Source organism: Orbicella franksi, chromosome 14, assembly GCF_964199315.1.
Source record: "Orbicella franksi chromosome 14, jaOrbFran1.1, whole genome shotgun sequence".
NCBI lineage: Eukaryota > Metazoa > Cnidaria > Anthozoa > Scleractinia > Merulinidae > Orbicella > Orbicella franksi.
The window spans coordinates 15,575,107-15,595,933 of NC_138158.1; the positions used below are offsets into that span (position 1 = coordinate 15,575,107).

At 39.1% G+C, this 20,827-nt stretch overlaps 1 protein-coding gene and 2 pseudogenes across 2 annotated transcripts in view; 2 read left to right on the forward strand and 1 right to left on the reverse strand.

The window, feature by feature from the left end:
* LOC145467377 (pyroglutamylated RF-amide peptide receptor-like) overlaps window positions 1-20,827 on the forward strand; it is a 115,653-nt gene that overhangs the window by 19,482 nt on the left and 75,344 nt on the right. The window lies entirely within an intron of this gene.
* Window positions 1,201-5,092, forward strand: LOC145467619 (pyroglutamylated RF-amide peptide receptor-like; annotated as a pseudogene). The gene is made up of 4 exons (XR_014042085.1): window positions 1,201-1,590; window positions 2,118-2,388; window positions 4,159-4,409; window positions 4,581-5,092. The product of XR_014042085.1 is annotated as a pyroglutamylated RF-amide peptide receptor-like (transcript).
* LOC145468639 (pyroglutamylated RF-amide peptide receptor-like) lies at window positions 16,397-19,110 on the reverse strand (annotated as a pseudogene).

Sequence of the window (20,827 nt, forward strand, 5' to 3'; positions counted from 1 at the left end):
GCTCGCCGCTTAAATAGAGGCTGGTGTACCTTGAATATTTAATTTTTCACTATCGGGTTATAAATTTCTTGGTAAACATGGAGTCAATTCCAGACAATTATGATAGACGTGTATTTGAATTATCACTCGTCATGCACCTTCGATTTCAGACTCTTTTCTGCCATCGCCCTTTCCAAAACAAAGTTTTTAAATTTTGGGTGGCTGCTTAATAGGGGTAAAGACAATATAATGAAACCCTTATCGGAACGACCAAATGGTGGCCGCGGAGGTAACCGGTCAATAGGTGTTTTATTTACAATATTTTACTGACAATAATTTTAAACTGTATTGACAACAGACCTCTATTTTCTGTTACAAACATACCAATGCCTCGCCACTAAGCAAACAAAATACGCCAAATAAAATGGCATGGCGAGGGCTATTTACTCCCGTAATTACTAATTAACTTTAGTCTGTTTTTCTCACGAATTAGACACGTTGTGATTTCCTATTTTCATTTCAGCTAGTTCTTGCTTCATGGATCTATGATTTGTTTATGGCGATTTTTTAGTGAACCAGGCACTAGCTTAATCAGCTGTTGTCTGAAACATTAGAACGTACAACAAACGTGATTTGGACCGAGGCCACGTACACTATAGAATACGATTATATAAATATACACATATTATTATATATATGAACAAACAGAGAACAATGATTAAATTGTTTCACTTATCCTGAGAGTGCTCTATACAAAATAAGGTTAGAACATTTCGAAATTATCAGCTCTGTGTCTATTTCAACTTATTATAGGTCAAGTCATGTGGCGCATGCTAAAATATACGTCTAATCCGTAAATTAAAATTTGACGACGGATGGTCAAATATTTACATTTTCGCGTCGCTCACAATCATTTGCCCAAAGAAATTTTTACAGGAATCTGTAGACCATCCTTCTGCGATTTAACCACCAGAAGCTTAATCCATTTGAAGGCTTCGCACATGGTGAAAATTCATTATATTCACGAAGTATTTTTAAGTGAATGAAATACACGTCTGCGAAATTTAATTATTTTGCACTCAAAAAGACAACGCAACATTCCCTAAAATCAACCCAGTAGATATGTAAACATTGCACAAAAATATTTGAGTGTTTTAAAGACGGAAGAATCATTATGATGTGGTTTTGCATGCGAGGCTCTCAAACTTGCTTAATTAAATGGTGCGTCAAATGACGATTTTAACGGAATTTGGTAATTTGCATATTTCTTTGAAATAAAAGGATATTTTGCCAAAAAAAATATCCAATAGTTTTTGTCACGCTCTTGCCTATCTACAATGAAAATATGAGCGAAATTGAATCTTCGACCCTTGCCGAGTTATTTTCCATTTTTATGGACAGGGACTCTTAACAATCAAGAATTCACCAATTAATCCTTATAGTTTCATCTTATCCAGCAGGCCGAGAGACCGTGTAACATCGTCAACAATCTCTAGTCATGCTCCAATCATCTGGCATTGCCATAGCGACGGTGCACTCCGTACTCGTTGTCATAGATATCGTAGGAAATTGTCTCGTCTGTGCTATCATAAAGAAAAATCAAGATATGAGGTATGTGGACACTAAAATATCACCGCCATTTTGAGACGCTGATGACGTTTCACACTGCAAGTATATATTCAAGAAATAAAAAAAAAATGGCTAGCATGTAAGATATTTTGTCTAGCAGCAAACAAGATAGGAAGATTGAGACAACTCAAAAGAGAATCATACAGGTCTACGTAATTATAAGCTGCAATAATCGCACTGAATTATCCACGCGTCTAAGGCAGTCGCGAATTTAAATCTCCCTTTCCATTCCCACAGAGAAAAAAGATAAAATTATATGCTTGAATGGCAATCGAACCCATGACCTATGTGATACCAGTGCAGTGCTCTACCAACTAACCTTTCAAGGCAACTTGGAGCCAGTCACATTGAAAGTTTATAACATACCCGTAAATGGTGAAGAAATGCAAGTGAATATTTGAATTAAGGATCAGATATTTGAATCATTACCTTGGGAAAAGGCCAATATGAGGCGTTAAATCTCTTTCCCTTCATCTTCTTAGATCTTGACATTGTTTGATATTTCACAGGACTCCAATCAACTACCTGCTTGTTAACCTGGCTGTGGCGGATATTCTATACGCTACGTTTGTAACACCAGACACTTTCCTTAAGCTCGCTTCCACCCACCCAGGCGGAGTGACGGGTACTGTTTTATGTAAATTCATAACGGGTGGAAACCTCGCATGGGTTGCTGGAACCTCCTCGGTAGTAACTTTGGTTGCAATTGCCGCTGAACGATATTATGCTGTAATCTGTCCTATTGGTAACATTGGCAAACTTACCAAGTGTAAACTGAAGGTGTGTCACTATTAAAGTTAATTATTATTAACTATTATTGTGGAGGCGCGGTGGCGTCATGTCTAGTACACTCGACCCCGGATCGAGCAGTCCGGGCTCGATCCCTGGCCGGGGACACTGTCATGTGTTCTTGGGCAAGAAACTTTCCTCGGACACTGCTTCTCTTCACCCAGGTGTATAAATGAGTACCGGCGAATTTAATGCTGGGGGGCAACCCTGCGATGGACTAGCATCCCATCCATGTACTTGAAATCATTAGATTCTTGGGTCTCCTTGTACTCGAGGAACTCTTTGATACCTCCGTATCAGTTACCTCTCATGTCATGACATAAAGTATGTTCGTTAAACCAGGATACCCAAAAATTGAATTAAAACTTTACAAAATTCTAGGGGAAAATACAAATTCTAAACAAACGACCGTATTCATTTTTAAATGCAGAAAATGTAATCAAAGTGGGAAAAAATGCATCGACATCTTTCAGTACGGACTGGGCCGATGCAGTAGTCGCAAGATCAAAAGGTTGCACAAATGATAGCTAGTGGCCATGAGAGCATCGTCATGGAATCCTTTCCTCCGTAAAGAACTTTTTTAAGGCTTCAAGACGGGACTTTAGATCTAAATAACCAATACATTGTGGTGACGTTTTGTTTTCTTTGGCAATTCAACTTTAATGCCACCTACATTTAAATTGGACAAAAAAGGCTTAAAGGAGCTCGGTCACGGCATTTTGAGTTATTTAAACCGCGTACAAAATTACATGTAACTCGAAGGAAACCTGAAAACGTTTTGCTTTCTTTGGCAATTCAGCTTTAATGCCACCTACTTAACAAATTGACGTCAGTTGTTTTTATGCGTCTGTCCTCTTATTGATGATAAATTGAGTCATAACATTGTCAAAGTGGCTGTGGAACCACGAGCCGCAGGCGAGTGGTTCCGCAGTGAACTTTGACAATGTTATGACTCAATTTATCATCAATAAGAGGACAGACGCATAAAAAACTGACGCCAATTTGTTTTTTACAATAACAAGACCCCAAAATGGTCAATTGCCGGGAATAAATGAGGGAAAAAGACGCCGTAAACTTGCCGTTAACAAAGATAAGTTAATTCTTTTCAAAATGACGTGAACATTGTCAATAGCTTTTCTCGCTTTTTGATTGGCTTCTTTAAAAAGTCCATAAAATCTTATTGGTTGAAAAGTTGACAGTTTGACAGCTGAATGTTGAACTTGAAAGCTTGCATAAATTAAAATTTTATCGGTACGTACTTTTATTGATAATAAAAATGAGCCAATCAGCGCGCGAGAAATTAGACAGTTATTGTAAAAATCTAAATAGGACAAAAAAAGGCTTAAAGGAGCTCAGTCACGGCATTTTAAGTTACTTAATTAATCCACGTACAAAATTACATGTAACTCGAAGGAAACCTGAAAACGTTTTGTTCTCTTTGGCAATTCAACTTTAATGCCACCTACTTTAAATTGCACAAAAAAGGCTTAAAGGAGCTCAGTCCCGACATTTTGAGTTCTTAAATCCACCTACAAAATTACATGTAACTCGAAAGAAACCTGAAAACACCAGTTCACTAACATAGTTAAACACAAAAGAGGTAACAATAATAAAGCATAAAGGAACAAGAATGGTCAAGGATGGAGAGGATTAGCACGGACTGAAAACGACAATCTTTAAAATTAGCCTAAATTGACTTTTTAAGATGTGCAAACCGTGACATAGCTATATAAGTCCTTTAACAATAACCATCTGTTTCAGGTGATCATCATTGGGTCATGGATCTTCTCATTAATTTTCAACACACCAATGTTCCTGATGATAAAAGTAGAGGGCAATGCATGTGTGAACGTCTGGGTGTACGGGGACGACTGGATACCCAAGGCTTATGATTTGCTATGGTCAGCCATGGTAGGTTTGGCTGTGGTACTGATGGCTGGTTTGTATTCCAGAATTGTGTACACGCTGTGGTTCAAACGCGGTCGCGAAAAGGAATAACCTTCCAACAGAGAGTAAGTATTAAGAAACAAGATCAGTACCTGTAGGTTCCACCTACAGTACGTGTAAGTTCCTTACATGTTTCCTGTTTGCAGGCCTCCAGGGACAATTTATATACGTTCAAACTCCTTACCAGATTCAGTTGTCACTTCATTTAATGAATTTACATTTCCCTTTATACACAGGGCATCCTGCGAGTGCGGAAGCGAGTCACCTTGATGGTTTTAACTATCACTGCCATTTTTGGAATATGTTGGGTGGCTGACATCATTGCCCACAGCATAGATTATTACACATCTCTCAGCACCAGTTATTCCGCATACGCCGTTATATATACGCTGGTACTGTTCAATTCCACTGTCAACCCATTTGTGTACGCTCTGCTAAGCCAAACCTTTCGAGAGAAGTTAAAGGGAATGATATTCTGTAGGTTTACCGGCTCCAAGAGATTCTGGAGTACTATTACGAGAAAACCTATGGGTGCGAGAAAGACGTCAGAACATGGTAAGAATAAGGAGCGAACAACGAAGCAAAAGTCTTCCGAATGGAAGCAGGAATAGCCTTATACATGAAATTCATCCTCTGAAAATTATGACAATTCTGCGTTATCAAGTTTGTCAATCCCTCGTATGTTATCGAGGGAGATCAAATATTTTAGACTCCTGTCACACCAAAATCGTCCAATAGGTAGTGAAGAAAGAATATGTCACCTGTGCAAATAGTTTTAGCTAATGTTGTTGAAAAATAATTCTGCCGATGACTTGTTGGAAAAAAAAATTCAAAACGACAACTAATAGTGGGAAAAAGTCTCAACCATTTGTAACACCATACCACTAGTAAGCCAGAAAAATTCGAATAAATTTCTTGCTCCTGTCTGATGTTTTCGTTAGTGTAAATATTTCAGATCATTTCAAGATAGTAAAAACATTTGCAAAAGACACATCATTATGAGTGCGTTACAGATGCTAGAATGTACTAAGCATCATGTAGATCTAATGGCTTTTCATTTCTTTTTTATGTTTTTTTTTTTTTCAGAAATGATTACAGATCAGCATGTTGAGGCTGGTGTCCTGTGAACTTGGCAGTGGTGGTGTGTCCAACCCGTGTACATTTGCTATTCTGAATCAGTGATAAACAGAATTAAAGCGTACTGTAATTTCTTTAACATTAGCATTTGCATACAACATTCACAGTCTCAGTTCAGTGTCATCAGCACTCTTTCAAAATGGAAATGACAATGAAACAGATTATTAAAGATTACTTTATTAAATAATGTCTGTACGTCGTTCTACCTAGATAAAAAATACTCCTTTACAATGTAAGAACTTTAGTCTACCAGTAGTTAGCTTAACTTTGCTCATTGCTATTTTTAATTTTTTTGTGTGTGCATGTGCATGTTTGGTTACTTTGTGTCAAACAGGAAGGGATCATAAAATATTTGTAAGCTTTTAGAACCATGATAAGCAAAAAGGATATGTCAGCTGTGTTAGAGGGATGTGGGAGGGATTGCAAATTATGCTCAACTTGGTTGTATACGAAATATATTGTAAATAATTTGGTATCTTAGGTAGTTTTAAGGAAAATGCTGTGGTAAGTTATGAATTTTAAAGTGTTTACGTTCTAATTTTTAAATGATTGTTAATAAGATTGTATTTAATCTGTGTTCCCAATTAGTGCCATTGGCGCTAGAACGACCAGACACTTTAATAAAGGACATGTATATATGAACTCTGTTGTTATTGTTGTTGTTGTTGTTGTTGTTGTTTTCTGAGTTCAGTGGCTCCTAGACCATTTATTTTTAGTAATATTAGACATAGAAGTAAAGTAACCCTCCCCCCGTCTCTCTCTCCCTCTCTCATCACCCCCACGTCAAGTTTTACAAAAGTGATTAGAGGGAATATAGCATTTTGACCTAAGATCTTTGCCATGATCATTCACTCACCAAACCAAACAATCTGTGCCAAGTTTGAGTGAAATCGGTGATTTGAGATGTATCACCTCCTGCCTGGTTCTGCCTGTCTCTACACGTTGCTTCTAGCCTGGGTAGTCATGTTGTCGTGTTTTAAGCCCGCACCTAACTTGCAAACTCGTTGAAACCGATTTTGAATGCCCGGCTTAGTCAATCGAACACTTGGTAATTCAACCTCAAGAGCTCCATTGTGTTCGGTTGAATAAGGGTTCGATTGCTGAACGTTCGATTTTGTTCGATTGGCTACAGATTTTGGTGAGTTTGATTGTGTTCGATTGCCAAATCCAATCGAAATTAATCGAAACATTAAAGTTTGATTAATAATTACCCAACGTTCGATTGATTACATCGGGTTTAGTGTTATATCGTTACAGCGGTTTTCAATTGAGTGTCCAAAGTAATGAGGCAATTACTTTGGTTTTGGTTTTGGTTTTACTTCGGTTTGAGATTGGCTGAGTAGTCTAATTGGTAAGTAATTCGTTTGGGTTTGGTCTTACGACACTCAATTGAAAACCATTCTAGCAGCGCATTGATTATAATTATTCGTCAACGTTCACATGACTTGTTCGCTGCCTGTTTATCTAACTTACTAGACACTCCAAAAGCGTTTACTCGGGCTTTGTATCGCAATTTGAAAACGTACTTTATAAGTATTGTATACAAAAACACAAATAAAAGAATCAAAATATTTAACACGATAGTTAAACTTAAATTGGGTGTGTATCCTCCTCACCCAATTTCTTGTAGTTCGCTTCACCTTCGAAGTTCTGTTCATGAGGATCCTAAAGTTTTCTCAACATCTGAGGTTTCGTCTCAACATCATAGTTTGTTGTTAAGTCAGTACCCATTTATAGTCTTGTCGGTGTTTCACGTAGGGGCCAAACCACCCCCCTAATGTTTCATGAAGGCTACATTTGCTTGGTTTATATATTTCTGAACCAAGTTTGGCAGGTGAGCTTTCTTTGTTCTTCAGTTTATTTTAATTTGAAAGTTGTGACAAAATGTCAGATTATGACGTCATAATTGATGACGTCACCAAAACGTGCTATATTTTTTTGTAAAATCTGATAAAAAGATTATGTCATCGGAAAGGCCTTGATCTGAGGAGTAAAATGCCGGAAACCGTTTTTTGCTATGATGATTATTTTTCGAGATATGGCAAGTTAAATATTTTTTTGTTGTCCCCCCCGGAATTTGCTTAACCATACTGTCCTTCTTAAGTCAGTCTCTCTGGTTTATTTTTTTCAGTTTTATTCTAGGAAGGCTAATAATCTAGAAAAATAGAAAGCTTGATGTTGTCAAAAATCGTATGGTTTTAGAAATTTGATTTTCGGCTTTGTTAGGATAGTATAAACAGTAAAAAAACGGGTGACGTCACAGGCTATGACGTAACAAAACTAATTTTAACGCAATAACACTAGGGGGATAATTTTTTATCCCGATTTTCTTCTTTATTTTTGCTTTAGTCATCTGGCACATCACATGTGCAACATAGCTGCATTTGCTGGAACAAAATTACGGCTCCAATTTGGGGATTTTTCTCAAGGGGGGCCCCATCTTTTGCAGAGTTATTTTTCATATTTAAAAATGCCATATTTCATTTGATTTTTGCAATAAGGACAAAATTTTTTCAAGTTTCAACTCCCCTTGATGTGCTCTTTCGAACACATTGTAAAAAATATGCATGTTAAAAACTTGAAAAGTGGCAAAAAACATGACGTCATCACTGTGACGTCACAACTTTGACATTTACTGACATTTCTCACGTAAATATAATTGGCAATAGGTCTCCTGCTCATCTGCCAAGTTTGGTGCAGAAAGAGTCAATGCTTTTTTAAGTAATGCGAAATAATGTGAAATACCCAACAACTGACGAAACATTTGGGGGGTGGTTTGGCCCCTACGTGTTTTCGTAGTTCGAACTGGGTGTCTGGAAAACCCGAATGGCGAATAGCGAATAGTCGCGAATAGCGAACAGCGAATAGCGAACAGCGAATAGCGAATAGTACGAATAGTGCGAATAGTGGCGAACAGTCTCGAACAGTGCCGAATAGTGGCAAATAGTGGCAAATAGCAGCAAATCGTAGCAAATAGGGTACCCAGTATCTCGCAGTCAACCTCGCAGCAACGTAGGATGGAATTTTCCCGCTAAAAAGCACAGACGCTTATCAGGACAAAAGGTGATTCTAAACGTAATTTCTTCTGTTTTAACCGCTGCAAAAGCGTACATACGTCTTTATTAGGTTATCCTTGTGTTTTCTGTTTTCTTAATGTCGGCGATGGACAGCCCTAGCCTGAGTCCGGAGAAGAAAAGGTAATAAATTCACTGAAATTCTGTTGCTTATTTGGATAATTAATTAACGCAGGATATTAGATCTGAAGCGGTGAATTTTGACGACTATTCGTCACTATTCGCCACTTTTCGCGACTGTTCGCCACTATTCGCAGTATATTTGAGACTATTCGCACTATTCGGGACTATTCGCTGTTCGCTATTCGCGACTATTCGCTATTTGCTATTCGGGTTTTCCAGACACCCGTTCGAACTCATTTATAGTTCATCTGTTATCTCGTGGGAACTAGTATGAATTTTGCTAATTTAGCTGGCTTTCAAGCTATAGAAAGTGATGACTGTATAAGGCATGATTCTTTCCAAAGCTTTCCTCTCAAAACACAGCGTCATGTTGTTCACGAAGAGAAAGTACACGAGTACCAAGCTGTCACAATTCTCATCCCCAGTTTCCTTTCTCTACGCTAGGAAGCCTGGGACTGTGATTTCCCATTTGACGACCAAGACAAAACGGCTCTCATTTTTAGGCCCCGTTTATACGAGTCCGGACAAATTTTTGCACGGACAAAAACTTGCATGGTTCCACGATGCGTTTCCACGGGATCGGCGGACCTGGACGAATATTTGAACGGCTAAGTGTACAATTTTGGGACCTGAAAAGTGCAGGTCAACTTTTTGACGGGCACGGTTCCATATTTCGTACGGACTCGTGTAAACACCCGAACCGTGCAACTTTTTGCTAAGATAGCGCGGTTAAGGTCTGGAATCTGGTAATGTTTTGCCTTGTTCCTTACCAAAAATGAAACATTTTGTTACATTTCGTCCCTGGTTGTTGCATTTTGTTGAATTTGAGGCCCCGTTTACACGGGTCCGGACAAATTTCTGCACGGACAAAAACTTGCACGGTTCCACTATGCGTTTACACGGGACCGCCGGAACTAAACGAATTTTTGAACGGATAAGTGTGCAAGTTTGGGACCTGAAAAAAGCAGGTCAACTTTTTGACCGGCACGGATCCATATTGGTACGGACTCGTGTAAACACCCGAACCGTGCACCTTTTCTCTCAGATAGCGTGGTTAAGGCCTGGAATCTAGTTATGTTTTGTCTGGTTGCTTAGCAAAAATGAAACATTTTGTTACATTTTGTCCCTGGTTTGTCACATTTTGTTAAATTTAAGACAAAAGAAACAAACAAAAGCAAATTACAGATATGAGGAGACGAAGTTTAACTTAATCCTCTTTAGTTTGTTTTGGATTCGGTCTTTGTTGAAGCTTCCTGACGCCTTGGTACGTACGTCGGGGAAATTTCTCCTTGTCGTTATCAGGGTATTTTTCCAAAAACATTTGGTTACGTCTTCGCACTTGCTCCTGACCGTTTCCCTATCAAGTCCTTCTCCTGCTTTACCTGCTTTGTAGCCTAAAACTACGTGTAGCAACAAATTAATTTCTTCATCAGACCACGTAAAGTTTCGTCTGCCGCCATGTTTGATTTGCCGCGTACTGCATCAGCTGCAACATGATTGGCTTAAAAAATTAGCGATAACCAATCACAACAGAGACGTAAAAAGGCCATTCAAATACCGCGACTGGTCTAAAATTTGCACGGATCCATGTAAACAGGCGGTCCAGGAACAAAACTCGTCCGTGCAAAAATTTGTCCGGACCTGTGTAACCGGGCGTTAGACTCGAACTTTCCTACGGAAGCCCGAGTAGCTAGGTACTAAATGCGGTTGGTAAAACGCTCGGTAACTGCTCGCAGTACGTTTAGTCGTGATTCAGTAACCATTTGGGAAAACGTCAAAGTTAGCTGTTTCTAAAGGTTGAGAACATTTTACGTAACCCTAACATGACAATGCAGACAGCTCTCAATATGGCGACCTTTCTTGATGATGAAATAACATAACGTGCAGCAGGTGATAAGCACGAGGTAGTCCTAGTTGGTGACCGCTTTTGTCTTAATTGTGAGAGTGCAAATATCAAAAATTATACTATGATTAGTGAATAGATGTCTTTCCATTGTCTATTTCTCGCGATGTCATCAGTGATTTAGGGTTCACGTTTTGCCGTTGGCTACAGCATCACCTTTAAACTTCTCCGATTTCTCGTCCATTAAGCGTTTCTTAAGGTAAGATATCAGTTTTGATTTTTAACTCCAGGGGCCCGTTTCTGGAAAGCCCCGGAAACTTTTGGGGCCCGAAAAGCCATTTTTAGTTCATCTGTATCTAAAAACACAGAAGTGTATGCGCCTGAAACCCGCTAGTATGAAGGGAACCTCCGTTCATATTAAGAATATGTGAATAAAACAGCTCTGTAATCATAAGGTTCGAGATTTTGCTATGGCTTCCCGGGTGCGAAAACTTTTCGGGACCTTCGAGCAACGGGCCCCTGGGCCGGATTGTTCAAAGACCGATTAAGCTAACCCAGGATTAGCGAGAACTTTTCTGTGAGGTTTTCTGTTTACATTGTTTGTCCTTCAGTTTTGAGTTTGAATAATCTCAAACAACAAAAAACATAAGCAGTGAAAAGCATTTTTTACAAGAAAAATCAATACTTCGGTTAACTTTTAATCCTGGGTTAGCGTTAACCGACTTTCGAGCAACCCGGCCAAGGGTTTCAGATATTGTAATAATAGTTTTTAGAACGCCAGAAAGTTAACAAAAGTTAGTCGATATTGTCTGGATAATGTGTTAGATCGTTTGTTTTCTTGTTTTTTTTTTTTTTTTCCTTTTAGCGGCGTGAAAACATCAAGTAAAAGAATTGCTAAAACAGGCCTTACATATTTTAAAAGTACTTTCTGAATCAAAAATCGCATAACATGTAACAATGAGAAAAATTCTGATCTTGTAAGAAGACGTGCGCTGAAAGCTGATAGAAACTCAGAATTACCAGAACTGTGGACATCATGACGACCCCAGCAAAGAGAGTTTGAATTTTGATTATCAAAATAAAATAGCGGAGTTTTATCTTTTTTCACAGTTTTTCGAAATTAAAAGAAAACAATTTCTCGGCAATTTGATTTTTTACTTGTGGGGATTTGAAGAAGTCTGCCGATATTTTCAGTAAACCCCGCCATTTGTATTTTTAAAACACGACAGAAACGAGAAGAAAATGCTTTCTATTTTTTTTTTTCTTTCATTTCAGAAAACACTGAAGTAAAAAATAAAAATTAAACTCTTTTTTTTTAATCAAAATTCAAACAATTCAAAATTCTCTCTTTTCTCGCGCCATCATTATGTCAACAGCTCGGGCAGTTTTGTGTTAGCAGTACAACTTTCAGCGAACGTGTTTTTACCGCTTGTTTTCCATCGTTACGTGTTATTTGATGGAAAGTAAGCAACAAAGTAATTACTTAAGGCCTGTTTTAGCAATTCGTTTACTTCAACGTTTTCAGACTGTTAAAAAGGACGATTTACTACAATATCAAACAACTTTTGGTTAATTTCTGACGTTCTAAAATCTATTATTAGGATATCTGAAAACCTGGAAACAAATTTGAAAAATGGTAATCTTTAACAAGGAGGTAGATACCCGCAAAATGGCCAAATTTTGTCAAAACTAAAGTCCAGAAAGTATGACAACTGAAAACCATATTTAATCATAATTTATACTACATTAAGACTTTAAGTCTTCAGCTACCACTGACAATAAGTTTTAAGAGGTTTCGTCAAATCCTGGCCGAGCTAAGGGGTGTTGACTAGGACCCCTACTGAGAAACAGCTACAATTTTGCCGCAGGTCAATCTCCTTCAAAACCTGTCCTAATTGGGCCAAATTTTCGTTGAAAATACAGGAGACATGGTAGATTGCAATGACATGCTTTTCACCAGCTTCTTTGGTGAGGGGGGGGGGGGGGGGCTGTTTCCATGGCAACAAGCAAACATAAAAGAAAACTTTTTTCCAGTTTGGCTCTCATTCAATGATCTATGTTTCACCTGTATGGCTTCAAAAAACTACATCATTGCATTCTATAGGCAAAAATACACACCCCATGCCAAATTTGGTGAGAATTAAACAATTCGTTCTCTCAAACGACCTGCCCCTAAACTGGATAACCTCAAAAAACGTAAGTTTTTCATCCCCAGATTTTACTACATTTTTAAATAATGAAATACATTTGAGACATTCTAAGCAGGTAAATGTTATTTAGACCTTAATAAAAAAGTATCTAAATAATGTTCGAAGTGAAAAATTCAGTCCAAAAGCCCCAGGCTCATATGTTGGCCCCTTCTGTTCCTCATTCCTTTCATTGCGGCTTTTTCGCTGACTGCAACGAATTTGGCGCTGTTGTTTTGTTGCCTCTGAGGACTTTTCTTCAGCTGCATAGAGTCTTTCTTTATCAATGGCTGTCAGACCAGACTTGAAGTGCTCTCCATCCGCCAGGTTGAGCCCTCTTAGCATTGCTTGGACTGTTCTAGCACCCCCATTGAAGAGGCAAACAGCAATAGCGCAAGCTGTCAACACTGTCTCAGGACCAGCAAAGAGTTCTTTCCGACAGATGTCCCAAACAAGGTGATTTAGGGCCTCATTGTTGTTCTGTGAGAAGGATTCTGTCCCACAAAGCCTCAAATGTGGGAAGAATCTCTTGCATCACAGCAGGGGCCACATTCTTTGAGCTGAATGTGTTGGTGCCATTTGCCTGATCACACTGCCATTTGCACCATGAATCAGGCCTTTCAGGATAGTAGTCATGAACTGGAATGTCTTCAGTTGAGGCATAGTGGTTCCAAATAGCATAGTGGTTCCAAATGTGCGCGAATAGAAGCTGATCTTCTATTCACATCATAGAAACGGGCTTTTCCTCGAATAATCCTCTCAGATCGATGTTGGAAGCTCCGTGAAAGTTTTCCAATCATTGTTTGAGCATTGCAACAGGAGAGTTCTCGCCAAGCCACAAGCACTAACCATTTCAAACAGTTGCAAAGTTCCTTGAAAGCACTCTTTACAAACAGCACAGGCTAAAATAACTCGCCTTAGAATGTCGACGTCCTGGAATCGATATCCATTTGGCCTGTTGTAGGACTCCTTGCTCGATGCCTGAGACGAACTGTCATCTTCCAAGCGAAGCTTCTTCGCGGAGGGAGTTTTCTCTTTCTTCGAGTTAGGTTCGTCTTTAGGTTTCCGTGAACGTTTTCCCCGCGTAAGCGATCTTCTAAGCGATCGAAATTTAGTTCTTGGCATTTCTAAGCGAAAGTCTTCGAAAAAGCGAGCAAAAACTGTCTTCAAGGCGAGAGAAAGCTAAATATATTTTCACACTTTCCAAATATTGAGTTCAACGTTTCGGAGTGCTTCACGCTTCTTGTAAACTTGGCTCCAGTCTCCTCACGGTATACAAAGAAGTCCCAGGCACTGGAACAACGAAATCGGGTTTGGGGCTTTCGGGGTGCGTTTTGACCTCGAAAATCGACAAAAAACAACGCGTATGCTGGCTGGTTACCATGGAAACGAGAAATAAACAAAATATATACAATTGAGGGCCCTTTAGATTTTGTTATTTTTAAAGTGCGCAGGATAAGATAAGTAAAAAATAAGCTCGGACATATAAAATTTAGATATTGGGGAGGGTTTGTAGCTGCAAGTAGGTTTCTTTCAGAATGATAACTTTTTTGCGATTTTGCTACTACAAATGGAGAGAATCGGAAAAATTTAACCCTCGGACGTACAAGCTAACTGATACCCCCACTACGGTACAAAGGGAGAGAGGGTGATGGAACCCCCCATGGGTTTTCGTTCTGTTACGGCACAGCGAAATACATTTAAATTGATTAGATAGCTCTGAGCTTGTTCTACAAGTTGATACCACTTTTGTTGGTTATGACGTCATATTTCGTCGAATGACGTCATTTGAACCGCCATCTTAGACTTTAGTATTTTCTTAAAGAGTCAAGAAATAACGGAAATTGATACAAAATCAAGCCAGGATGCTTTTAAAATGCACAAATTCGTGCATTTCTTGCATTTCTGCAATTTGATGATGAAAAGAACAGCTACTAAAAGTTTTAGACCCTTAGAGTAAATCGTTTTTTCAAAACTTTGAAAAAACCTTAGGGGGAGGGGAGTGCCCCCCTCCCCACTGTACGTCTGAGGGTTAACGGTAATGCTGTAGCTAGCTCACAAAACCGGATATCATCGAAGACAGGATTATGCGAAATTGATGTTGAAAAGACAGCAGCTAACTATAATTATAGTATAATGTTTATATCTCCTGCTTACAAATAAGCTTGGGTGATAATTTAGAGGTTTATTATATCCGTTAAGAGGAACCTTTTATGGGTGTCAGAATTTTGGAAGTATTTATAGGGAAGAAGACGCTTTGCTTCACAGTCACGCTCTAGTGATTTTCCGTACACATCCTTGTAATTCTGCTAGTTTTCCAACTGCCGATTGCTTTATGATTGATAATGAGGATGCCATTTAAGTTAATTAATATAAATTTTCTTCATAAGGCTAAACTCCTTTTGGACTCGTAGGTGAGGATTGCCCTGAAAAGGGATTCGGATGGGCACAGCAGGAACTAAACCAAGTCGCAATATTAAATGTCATGCTCATGACAGGCAGTTGTCAGGTCTTGCCATCCATCGTTTAATTCACTGAGTACTACTGATGCAGCTTCCTCGGCTCTTTCCTTTCCCGTATATGTCAACGTTTCGACTTTCGAGGAAAGGACAGCAAAACAATCATTGGTTAATCTGGCTTACTCTATAATGCCTAACTCTATTGCCATATAAACAGTAAATATAGCACCTCTCAGCGATTTTAAGTAATTATAGCTCAGGAACTCCCGGGGACGTAGCCAGGATTTTTCAAAGGGGGGTCACACTGTGTCAAAGTGAGGGTACTCACAAGATTTTCATGGCATGTTTCCAACCTGTTGTAGGTTGTTTGCTTAAAAAAGGCTTACAAAGGGGGGAGGAGGGGGCTTACGGGCATCTCAGGAACTCCCTAGTTACGCCCTTGACTCCTACTCCACGATCACTCCGTTCGCTACGGTGTCTATAATAATAAAAACAATATTTACAGAGGATATCACCAAGCTAACACTAAGTTAATTAGGGTGATCGTGTTTGCACACGATGCAGTTGAATCAAACTGGCAAGTTAAACGAAGCTCTTTTAACATGCTAACCGTCAAAAAGACGAAAGTTTTTACAAATAGGCTCTAAAAATCCCAAAAGGCAAAAGGTTTCAGATCTTGATACCACGATGATGCAAGTTAGTGCCGTCCTTCCTACAAGCAGCACCTTTCTAATAAGCACTTTCCCATTTGTACGAGCGCGCGCATCCATAGCAAAAGTGGCATTTAAGACATTGACATTAGACTATGAATGAACTATGAATGAACTCGGCATGAACAAGATATTGCACATTATCAAAGTTCTCGAGTTCAAGTATCAGTTTTTCATTAAACTATTGTTCCACATTGAGATATATTTGTTCAAAAAGGAATAAACGCCCAATCTCTTTTAAACGCCCCCTCTTTCACTTTAAACTACCAAATGTAAACAGCGCCCCTAGCACTAAATCGAAGCATAACGATAACCCTCCTCCTAGCTTTATGAAAGGTTATGCTCCTGTTACTTGAATTTCATACACTGCAAAACAGAGATTCCCTTCTCTTGCTTCGCGGAGAAAGAGAAAAAAAATCTCTGGATTTTTCTCAACTCGAATCTGTACAATTGGGTCACATTTTCTTTTGAACCATGACAACACAACATTAAAAGCAGCCTAATCTTTTAGATTTTTCGATCACTCCAAAGATGATGTCCCTGCTGGGGAGGGCACATTTTGTGAGAAAACCCGACCTCGTGTAGATCCCATGGAGCTAGTACAGCTACAGCATATCATTCCCTTTAGCTTCTGTCGAAAGGTCTTGTTAACCAGAGCGTACACAAATGGGTTTACAGCGGAACTGAACAGTACTAGCTTATGAATAACAGCATAAGCGAGTTCACTGACACTGAGGGATGTGTAGTAGTCTAAGTTGTGCGCAAATACGTCAGGCGCCCAACAGATTCCAAATATGGCAGTGACAGTTACCCCCATCAAAGTGACTCGTTTCCGCACTCTCAAGACGCCCTGTGTGTAGAGAGAGACACAGAAATGAATCCGATTACGATAAAAAGAAATGAATCAGCAGAGTAGTTTGAAAGTATATTATCAAAAAGGCCTGAAAACGTACGGTTTCAAAGTGTCACGATATTAATGGTATGTTTCAATCAAATTATTGCAAGCGCGATCCAGTAACTAACAACGACAATCATAGGTGAGGATTACAATCTCCATATCAAACTTTTCCTATTGTTTTAGTTTAAATTTTGTAATTCGATGGACCTCTTGTTGTCCAGCACAATGCTAATGTCAGACATGATGTCACAGTCATACGTACTGTCACGATCTCATTCTCACAAAAAGAGCGTTACACTTGAACATAATGCGCCAACCTTGCATGTACTGTTACGATCATTTCGGTCCTTATCCAAAGAGCTACCGTCCCTCTTAACAGGCGAGGCCTTGACTCAAGGAAAAGGTCGACTAGGGCACCCAAAGACGTGCAAAAAGATTAAAACTTGCTTACGGGGAGAATTTTCAGTAACACTCACACTTGACATACAGGTGATCAGAAAGGAGGAAATATTTCGAAGTTTCTTTCCTGTCCTCTACGTAAGATTTATGAAAAGAAAACTGTTCACGTGTTGAACTTGTTTGTTAATACTTACCCTCTGTTGGAAGGTGAGTTGATTCTCTGGATCACGTTTGAACCACAAGTTGTACACGATTCTGGAATACAACAGGGCCATCGTTGCCATGGCTACAACTACAATGGCTGACCAGTACAAAAAATAGGCTTTTGGCATCCATTCTTCATCCATCCACACACAGGCATTGTCCTTTACGTTTAAGGCCAGGAACAGAGGTATGTTGACTACCAATGAAAAGATCCATGAACCAGGAATGATCACCTGAAAAAGGAACGTGTAAGGCTTAATATACCGATTCAACTTTCTTCTTCATATAATTAATCATATGCATACTAAAAACAAGCTTCTTCGTAAATCACAGTTACTAATAATTGGACTTTGTCAGTGACGCACCTTCAATTTACTTTTGGTAAGTTTGCCAATGTTGCCAGCAGGATAGATTACTGCATAATATCGTTCAGCAGCAATTGCAATCAAAGTGACTACCGACGAAATTCCAGCAACCATGCCAAGCCTCCACCCGTCATCAATTTGCATAAAACTGTACCCGTCATTCCTCCTGGATGGGTGGAAGTCAGCCTAAAGAAAATCTCCGGTGTAATAAAGGTAGCAAACAAGGCATCCGCTAGAGCCAGATTCACTAGTAGATAGTTGATGGGAGTCCTGTGGAATATCATAAATACATACATACTTCAATTAGGAGAAGATGAAGAGTAAGAGATTCAGTCCTTCATATATTCTCCAGGTAGTCCATCTCAAGGTATTTTTAGATCACTACAGGTTCCGGAATCCCTAGGAGGGTCTAAATAGGTACTCCCGTGACGCCGATTTTGCTCACGGGGACAGCCCAAGGGGCTTTACACTCATTTTCTTCCTGCACGAAAATACCCACGAAACTGATAACTGGTAACTGATATGCACGGTAGAATTGGGTTCACTGCTTAAAAATAGTTTCGTTCACGAAAGAACGTGCGTCATTTTGAGCCCGCGCGTGCTTAGATATGTATGAATCTTTGCTATTAACGTATTTGCATATTCTATCAGGCTTTCGCAATCAGCGTCCTTGTAACAGTTACCGTAGATTTTGAGCTGTGGTTTCGTTTTGCTTTAACTCTCTTGAGCCTCCGGGTAATTAAGTGTTAGCCATCAGGCGTCGAACTACTTATGTTTCTTTCGTTTAGTTTCATGTTACGTTTGGTCATGCCTTTGTATATATTTCTAGGTTTCAAAGTAGTTACCGACGAATGGAATTAAATCGTTGTGATTAAAGCGTCCACTGATACTTTGATAACGGTGATCTCAATTGTACAGCGAGCGAAACAAAAATATTCTCAGCAGGATCACTTAGCCAGCATTGCAGGCTAGGGATTAACTTAAGAATAAGGTCTTTATGAATGACCTACTGTCTTACTCTTCATATCTTCTCTTGATTAACTTCAAAAGAATGGCTGAATTAGACAGGCGCATGGTAAAATTGAAGAACTTTATAGCTCTCTCAATTTTTTTTTTTTTTCATGTTCACTGCTATGTACATGTTCAAGTTTATGCTATGTACATGTAAATCACAAGCCAGTGATTTTCTATTTCACTGTGATATACAGCGTTTCAGACTGGCTGTCATACTTTAGTAATTTTTGTTTCAACATACCTCGTGTTTCGATGTTTCTTTATGATCGCACAAACGAGGCAATTTCCAACGATGTCTACGGTGACAAGTATGGAGTGTACCGTTGCTATGGCAATGCCAGATGATTGGATCATGACTCTATGTTGTCGATGTTACACAGTCGGGAGATCTGCTAGATTTAATGAAAGATATGAAAAGATGAATTCCTGATAACTGACCTAATCACTAGTTTAATGTGAGAAAACCGAAAGTGGCAATCCTCATTTGCTAAAGATATTCGATATCTGATGAATATGTCCACATTTAAAATTACCTTCCGTACAAATTAAAGGGGAGAGAACATCATAGCTTCATTATTCATTGTTTTGATAATTTGCTCATCATGTTTGCTCATCAAAATGCATGCGAGCGTTTTCCGAGGGAGCGCGAATTTATTGACATCAGCTGAGCGAGCGATTGAGCAGAATTGCCGCCATGTTACATTATCTCACTCTTACTGCCTATAACACTTTTCCCTCCCTAAGTCCAAAACAAGGTGGCGGTCGCCTGATCAAAACGCGCGCCCTCGCTCGCTGAAGTCAGAACTCGTCTAACAGGTGGCTAGCATAACCCGCAAATGTATAGTAACGAACCATGGCCACTAATGTAATACTAACCACAGTTATCAAATTCAACCACTAATGTAATAAATTAAAAATCAACCACTAGGTTTAATACACGTACTTACCACTAATGTAATACAAAAGCTAACCACTAATGACATAAAATTGTTTACCACAGTTCTCACACTGAGTGCATATTAATAGCTAACGTCAAAATGAGAAAGAGAAGCTATCTTTACAATTATTCGACCCGATTCCTTCCTCTTGGTTTTCTAAGACTACAGACAGTCTTATCATTTTAAACATATGAACACTGCCCATTTGGCAGGAAAATGAAAAACAAAAACACCCACACACACCAAAAAAATAATAATAAAAAAAGAAACCACAAAACGACGAACAAAACCAAAACAAAGCTCTTCCAGCTAGCAAATTTAAACCAGCGCAGCATAAACAGTTACTGGGTCAATTTATTTGGTATTTATTGTGTCCCCTGTTTAGATCATATAATAAGGAATATGATAATTATGGTTAGAAATCTACGGTTTATTCAGAGCTGCTCTAGAATACGATGATGTTAAAGAGTTTTATAATCCATTAAATATTTTCGCTCACGCGCGATTGGTTTAAACGCGTCACGTGACTGAATATTCCCTAGCTAAAACTGGGGAATATCCGAGTTATTTTCCCCGATTTTCAAAACCGCGCGTGTTGCGAAAAAGTTTTTAAAGATACTTAATACAATAGCCTCCATTTAGCGTAAAAATATGCTCGGATATTTGTCCTTGGATCTTATCTGTTCCTCAAGCTGTTCTCTTTTCGGAAGAAATAATGTCTAGCTAACGTTTCGATCGTGCAACTGACGTTTCGAGCCTTTTTTAAGAACAAAGCGATATTTTAGTATTTCTAAAAGGCACTTAATGACGGACCCTAAGGGAAACAGCGAGTTTTTGTGAAGCCTCGGGGAACATTGAGGATCGAGGGGAAACAAAGCTAACTGTTTCCCATGTGGCCAGTCAATAAAGTCTGTTTTTCACTAGCGACGCAAGCACAAGCGCAAGCACAAGCGAAATCACAAGCGCAAGCACAAGCGCAAGAGCAAACTCAAGCGCAAGCGCAAGCGCAATCACAATAATTCTTACTTCACCGTGAAAATGGCCTTGACGCAGGCATAAACACAAGCGCAAGCACAAGGATCAAACTTTTTCCTTTTTCTGGTGCTTGCGTTTATGCTTGCGTTTGCGCTGCA